The sequence below is a fragment of the Elgaria multicarinata genome, chromosome 14 (genome assembly GCF_023053635.1).
Source record: "Elgaria multicarinata webbii isolate HBS135686 ecotype San Diego chromosome 14, rElgMul1.1.pri, whole genome shotgun sequence".
NCBI lineage: Eukaryota > Metazoa > Chordata > Lepidosauria > Squamata > Anguidae > Elgaria > Elgaria multicarinata.
The window spans coordinates 21,677,057-21,683,007 of NC_086184.1; the positions used below are offsets into that span (position 1 = coordinate 21,677,057).

Here is a 5,951-nt window from a genome sequence, read left to right on the forward strand (position 1 = left end):
GGGTAGTCCTTTGATCATCCCTGTTCATCTAAATGACACACAGGGTATCCTGGGGCAACCCAGGACAACCAAGGACATTCCCCGGGATATAGGGAACCATGGCAAAACTGATTTTCCCATGGTCCTGGGACCATCCCGTGGAGCACGGGCCACGTGGCTGCTGCATCCAGGTCCTCCCGTTATCCCTGTGTGTAGTGGGTACTGTAAAATGGGCACAGAGCTGCACGAAGCAGTGTGCGCCCTTTAGGGGTGAGGAGCAAGTTCAGGGTTGTTTTTACCTTTTTTGTGGAGGAGCACAGCTGTGCTCCTTCTCCCTCTTCAGAACAAAAAAATAGTGCCCATGACATCCTTCCAGGATGTTGCATAGCCATCAAGATGCTGGAAGGGTTTTGTGGCATCCTTGTCCATGCTGCCTGCCCTCTCCTTGTCCATGCTGCCTGCCCTCTTCCCCCACCCGACCCTGAGGGGGTGGGAATACCTGAGGACCCCGGAGAGAATAAAGCCCGTGCAAAGGAAGCCAGCTGAAACACTTGAACATGCTCTAGGATACAAGCTCCCTTGGAATTAAGTTCGCGCTCGTTCTGGACAAGAGAGGATCGGTGAGTTGCTTTTACGTCTAGGAGGATTTGAATCCGTGGCCAGTCGTACTGCTACTACTCTCCGTGTCAAGAAGATGTTTGTTCCGGGTGGGAAAGGCGTCAACATGGCCGCTGCGGCGACCGACACTGGCAAAAGCGAGCTGAGAGGCTGTCCTTCCATTTTCTTTCTGCACCCGGATCTTGGCATCGGCGGGGCCGAGCGGTTGATCGTCGCCGCGGCTCTAGCGCTGCGCGCACGGGGCTGCCGCATGCAAATTTGGACGCTGCTCTACGACCCTGCGCGCTGCTTGTCGGAGACGTGCCAGCTGGATGTGCAGACGTCGGGGGGCTGGCTGCCACGGAGCATCCTGGGAAGAGGCCACGCGCTCTGTGCCACGCTGCGCATGGTGTGCCTGGCCTTGCATGTGCTGCTGCAAAGCAGGGAGGAAGTTGATGTCTTTGTTTGTGACCAGGTGTCTGCCTGCATTCCAATTCTCCGTCTGACTCGGAGGCGTAAGAAGGTTTTGTTTGATTGTCACTTCCCTGATCAGCTTCTGACTAAGAGGGAATTGTTAATTAAACATGTCTACAGAGCTCCCCTGGACTGGTTGGAAGTGTATGCAACTGGCATGGCTGACTGTATTCTAGTCAACAGTTGTTTTACAGCAAATGTTTTCAACGAAACCTTCAAATCCTTGTCCCACATAAATCCAGATGTCTTATCACATTCCTGAGATCTTTCTCTGACGAAGAGAAGATAGCGCTTCTTAGTAACTGTGTGTGTGTTCTGTATACACCGAGTAATGAACACTTCGGAATAGTTCCTTTAGAGGCTATGTACATGAGATGTCCAGTCATTGCAGTAAATTCTGGGGGACCTTTAGAATCGGTTGTGAACGATCAGACGGGCTTCTTGTATGATCCTCTTCCAACCCAGTTTTCAGAAGCCATGGAGAAATTTGTAAGAGGTCCTATTTTAAAGAAGACAATGGGAGCTGCTGGGAGAATCAGAGTTTTAGAAAACTTTTCACCAGAAGCATTCACTGAAAAGCTGTAACAATATGTTTCTAGTCTAATGCAATAAAATTAAACTCCATTGGAAAAAAAGAAAAAGAAAAAAAAAGATGTTTGTGCCACATACAGACAGATCCTACCTCTTCTTTGCAGTTGTGGTGGCCGCCTTCATTTTTCCCTCTAGGGCCGGGGCTGCAGCGAGCGTCCCGTCCAACGTGCTCCACTCCAGCTCCATCAAGAACCAGCCGCTTGGCAGCACTGTAGCATCAGTGGGCTCCCTGGTCTGCACTGTGCTGGGGCTGTTGGCAGGAGGCAACACGCACCAACCCGGGGATGTGCTACAGCTCTCTGTTTGCACCGACTGCGAAGACTGCAACGCCGATGAGTTTTGCTCTGCCACTATCCTGGGTGTGTGTGATTTCCCGGAGGCGAAGTTACCTTTAAAGCCCTATATGGTTTGGGTCCAGGCTACCTGCGGGATCACCTTCTCCCATACAATCCACCCCGCACACTCAGGTCCTCTGGAAAAAAATCTACTTCAGCTAGCAAAAACTAGATTAACAACTGTTACCCAGAGGACCTTCTCTTCTCCTGCTCCCAGACTGTGGAATGGGCTGCCGGAGGAGACTCATCAACTTAACAGTCTACTAGCATTCAAGAAAGCTATCAAGACTGATCTCTTCTGGCAGGCCTATCCAGGGGGATTTTAAGATGTTTTAGAATGTTTTTAGGATGTTTTAACAATGAATATTATGTTTTAATTGAGTATTATGTATTTTATCATTTGTTGTTCCCCGCCTCGATCAGAATGGAGAGGCGAGTAAGAAATAAATTTATGGTGGTGGTGATGATTCTCCCCCTCCCTACAGTGTAGACATACCCATAGTCACCATAGATTACCACAGTCGCCAAAGATTACCTCAGGAGACAAATTATTTCGGTAGAGGAAATTCTGCAGACAGTACCTTCTAACAACATCTTGAGGAAGGCCTTAGGACAAAGAACAGGCCGAAACGCATCATAAATATTTTGCATCCTGAGAACTCATTTCTCATCCTTCTGACCTGGTTTGGATCTTGACTTCCTTTTGTTTTAGGGTTGGGGAAGAAGCACCACAGGTTAAAAGCTGAGAGGGGTACAAAGGATAAGAAAAATGACAACTTGGCAAGAATAATACCTTTTGCCTGCCACCCACCAGATATTAAGGCATGAATTGCTTTGTTTCTCAATATGTGGAATGTACTTCGGACATTGTTGTCAGTGAGCTGACACAGGGGAGGGGGCTTTCTTTTAAACAACCAAGCAACAGACACATCTCCCCCTTTTTCTTACAGACTGGCTGTGGCTGCACTGAGGAATCTGCTGCCAATTGAGAATGAATGGTATAAAGCTCCAAATCCCTCCAGATGGGGGCTTATACCTGATAATGGGAAATTCTGGCAGAGTCCTGTGAGAGCAGCGTGACTGGTGCAGTGATTATTCTTTATTGCTGTGGCATTTACTGCTGGTGGAGTGGTGGGCAGCTCCGAACACTCAAAATTAATGTGCAGTAACAGCCTTATGTGAGGTGTAGCCCAAGGTGCAGTGTGTTGAAGCCTAATATATCAAAGTGATTGCTCCTCTCCATTTAAATTGGTCTGATCACTCTCCACATAACCTGCTGCATCCAAGTTACTTTTAATATTTGACAGGCTAAATCTATCTGATAGAGTGAAAACTTTTATTTGAAGGGGGGAGGGAAAGGATTCTGAATCCTGCTAAACCAGGCGGTGTTTTTTTAAAAATGATTGTGATTCCTGCTAAACTAGGAATACTTCTTCTTTTTGTAAAGCAGGCATTGAAACCCAGATTGTCTTGAGTCACAGTTTTGTCAGGTAATCACTCTAACTGTGATGGATAAAGGGAAACAGGAGCAGTGAAGCTTGGAATATCACATGGCGGGACTATCAAAATGGGTGAAGTTTACCACCTTTGTGCCCCACCTATAAACTTTCCATAAGCACCTGGCTAGCTACAATTAGACTGCTAGGTTAGACAGACCTTTTGGAAGTGCCATGGCTCAGTGGTAGGGATGTGGATGGAATCCAGCCAGGGGATGAGGTTCACTGAGCTGTCATAAACTTGCGCTCCCTTGGCCCCAGACATCAGCTCGCTTACTCAAGAGTTGGCACGACAAGATGAAGTTCAAGTCAGACCAGGTTGTGGATTTTCGCGTCACTGATTTCTTTCTGGCTTTCCTTCTTAAATGGACATTTGCATAAATTGGAGCCTTAATTTGTTTAATTTGTGCAATTTTCATAATTTTCTCATATTACAAAAATTATGGCTGCAATTTGCGCAAATTATGAAAATTGGAGCTGCAGTTTGCACAAATGTCTATTTATTTATTTATTTATTTATTTATTTATTTATTATTTCATTTATATCCGGCCTTTTTCCTCTTAAGGAACCCAAGGCGGCATACATAATCCTCCTCCTCTCCATGTTAACCTTACAACAACAACCCAGTGAGGTAGGTTGGGCTGAGAGTGTGTGACTGACTCAAAGTCACCCAGTGGGTTTCCATGGTGGAGTGGAGACTAGAACCCAGATCTCCCAACTCCCAGTCCAACACTTTAGCCACTACACCACACTGGCTCTCACAAGAGGGGGAAAACAAACACAAACACACAGAGAGAAAGACCCCCTGTGTGAAAAACATGAGAAGTGCTGCCATGTAGCATGCTTAGTTACAGTAGGATAAAGTTTTCTGCCACACATTTACTGATATAACTTGACCCAGTGCAAGATACCATTTCCCCCTTTCTTTCCTGGCAATGAGAGGAGTGCTTGAAAGGCTTCTAGTCTTCAGTAAATTACAGCAGAAATACATGAAGACTCACACCATGACTGGCCAAAGAAGATTCTACTTTCAAGGAACAGCTTGTCAGATCTAATATATTCCATTTCAAAAGTGGCAGAGGAATCATGACCCTGAATTTCCACCGCTACACTACACCACCCCCTCAAAGGAGCATAATTAATTAATTTCTGCTGGAGGAACATCTCCCCATCTGTAATTAATAGTATGTGCCCTGACTGCTTGAGTGATGTCAGATGGGGCGGACTGTGTAAAGTGATTAATGAAGGCAAATTAGAGATGTTTCCCATCCTGTCCCAAATTCTTTTAGTGTCTATTGGATTTTTTTTTGGGGGGGGGGAGTTTGCTCACAATGAATCTATAAGCTTGAATTCCAATTGAAATTCAACTAAAGGGCCAAGTCACATCGGCTCCTTATTGCTGTTGCTGCCTCCGTCGCAAGGTGTGGAGATATTTATTCTGATTACATCTGGAAAATCGGACATGTTAATTATCTGTGTTTCTTTAATATTTTGTCATCTCACAAATACAATACTGGGAATGGTGAAAACAGAGAAGTGGTTATATAATTTATGAACATTTCTACATGGTGCAGCCTAACCATGCAAGGAAGCCAATGGAGGAGGAGGAGGAGGAGGAGGAGGAGGAGGAGGAGGAGGAGGAGGAGAAGAAGAAGAAGAAGAAGAAGAAGAAGAAGAAGAAGAAGAAGAAGAAGAAGAAGAAGAAGAAGAAGAAGCAGCAGCAGCAGCAACAGCAGCAGCAGCAGCAGCAGCAGCAGCAGCAGCAGCAGCAGCAAGGCTGCTATCCTATACACACTTACCTGGGAGTAAACTCTATTGAACTCAATGGAACCTAATTCTGAGTAGTAGGATTGTGCAGTAAGACCCCCACAAAAAGAGAAATACACTCACTATTATAATGTGATCTAAAATGTAACAGGAGGGCAACCCTTTAAAATAGTATGACAATGATGGTGGTATTTGTATGTAAAACTAAATTAATAGTTTAGTGCTATATGAATGCACTCCAGGCTTATGGGTGCCCCAATTTTCATAAAAATGATGGATATGCTAATGTGTATTTGATTCATAGACTTATTTGATTGATTGAAATAAGTAGAAATTCAATACATCTCACAGTAGTGGGAAAGACTAATCAGGTGACATATGTGCCTTGCTCAGACTGCTGTACAGGTGCTAACGCTTGATGGGCAATTTAAGCCCCCACCCCCATTTTCCATTCTTAGGGTTCTTTACCGTTAACAGACCTTCAGTATAAAGGAAGCCTTCAAATAGACTCATAGCCTTCCTAACTGGATTATACTTCTAAAGGCTTTCAGTGAAAAAGGTGATATATAAATTGACAGTGACGGATAGATTGTTAGAGGTGTCCTTGGATTACAAGATGCATGTTGATCCCCAATTTGGCAATTTGGAAAGCCACACCATAGCTTTAGGTGTGTGACCCAGACAATCCTCAGAGGGAGTCTTTAATGTACC

The 5,951-nt window shown here is 45.2% G+C and overlaps 1 pseudogene; it reads left to right on the forward strand.

The window, feature by feature from the left end:
* The first annotated feature begins 703 nt into the window (after positions 1–703).
* Positions 704–1,662, forward strand: LOC134408883 (alpha-1,3/1,6-mannosyltransferase ALG2-like; annotated as a pseudogene).
* The last annotated feature ends 4,289 nt before the right edge of the window (positions 1,663–5,951 follow it).